Source organism: Equus caballus, chromosome 17, assembly GCF_041296265.1.
Source record: "Equus caballus isolate H_3958 breed thoroughbred chromosome 17, TB-T2T, whole genome shotgun sequence".
Lineage (NCBI taxonomy): Eukaryota > Metazoa > Chordata > Mammalia > Perissodactyla > Equidae > Equus > Equus caballus.
Genome location: NC_091700.1, coordinates 47,610,514 through 47,611,961, shown reverse-complemented (window position 1 = coordinate 47,611,961; position 1,448 = coordinate 47,610,514). Strand labels below are relative to the sequence as shown.

At 49.1% G+C, this 1,448-nt stretch overlaps 1 pseudogene; it reads left to right on the top strand.

The window, feature by feature from the left end:
• Positions 1 to 326: 326 nt before the first annotated feature.
• On the top strand, positions 327 to 1,230 carry LOC138918464 (small ribosomal subunit protein uS2-like; annotated as a pseudogene).
• Positions 1,231 to 1,448: the final 218 nt, after the last annotated feature.

Below are 1,448 nucleotides of genomic sequence, written 5' to 3'. Positions count from 1 at the left end.
GGCCTGCCCTGCAGTTTTCAGACTCAAGACTGCAATATTAACCTGAATTTCCAGCCTGTTGACCTGCCCTAAAACTTTTGGATTTGCCAGCACCAAATTCTCCCATTCTTTTCTTTCCAAAGGACTGGCAGGCTATTAAAGCAGTTTGGAGCTTGTCCGGTCCTGCCTCTTATTAGCTGTGAGATCTTGGTCGGGTTACAAACATCTCTGTTCCTCTGTTTACTCAAACTTTAAATAGGGATAAAGAGCCTTTCTGCACTACCCAGAGAGGGGCCCACACCACGTTGTTTTGAGTTCCCATCATAACTTAAAGAGAAATTTTCACAATGTCCGGAGCCCTTGATGTCCTGTAAATGAAAGAGGGTGTCCTCAACTTCCTTGCAGCAGGAACCCACTTAGATGGCACCAACCTTGACTTCCAAATGGTTCAGTACAAAAAGAAAAGTGACGGCATCTACATCATAAATCGGAAGAGAACCTGGGAGAAGCTTCTGCAGGTAGCTTGTGCCATTGTTGCCACTGAAAACCCAGCTGATGTCAGTGTCATAGTGTCCAGGAATACTGGCAGCAAACTGTGCTGAAGTTTGTCACTGCCACTGAAGACACTCCTGTTGCTGGCTGCTTCACCCCCGGGACCTTCATTAGCTAGATGCAGGCAGCCTTCTGGGAGCTGAGACTTCAGTGGTTACAGATCCCAGGACTGATCACCAGCCTCTCACAGTAGGTGTCCTAATGTATCTACCATCGCTCTGTGTAACACAGACTCTCTTCTGCACTGTGTGGACATTGCTATACCACACAACAGGGGAGCCCACTCCGTGGGTCTGATGTGGTGGACACTGGCCTGGGAAATTTTGCACATGTAGGGTACCATCTCCTGTGAACACCCATGGGAGGTCATGCTTGATCTCTACTTGTGCAGAGATCCTGAAGAGACTGAAAAAGAAGAGCAGGCCACTGCTGAAAAGGCTATGACCAAGGAGGAATTTAAGGGTGAATGGACCACTCTAGCTTCTGAATTTACTGCTGTTCAACTCAAGGTCGTGGACTGGTCTGAAGGTGCACAGGTGTCCTCTTGGCCTATCCAGTAGTTCCCCACTAAAGACTGGTGCCCTCAGCCTGCCACTGACAACTGGACTGCTGCTCCCACTGCTCAGGACAATGAATGGATCAGAACAACCACTCAGTGGTTTTTTTTTTTTGAGGGAGATTAGCCCTGAGCTAACATCTGCTGCCAATCCTCCCCTTTTTGCTGAGGAAGACTGGCCCTGAGCTAACATCTGTGCCCATCTTCCTCCACTTTTCTTTTTTTTTAATATGTGGGATGCCTACCACAGCATGGCTTGCCAAGCGGTGCCATGTCCGCATCTGGGATCCGAACCAGCGAACCCCAGGCCACCAAAGCAATACGTGCAAACTTAACTGCTGTGCCACCAGGCAGGCCCCGA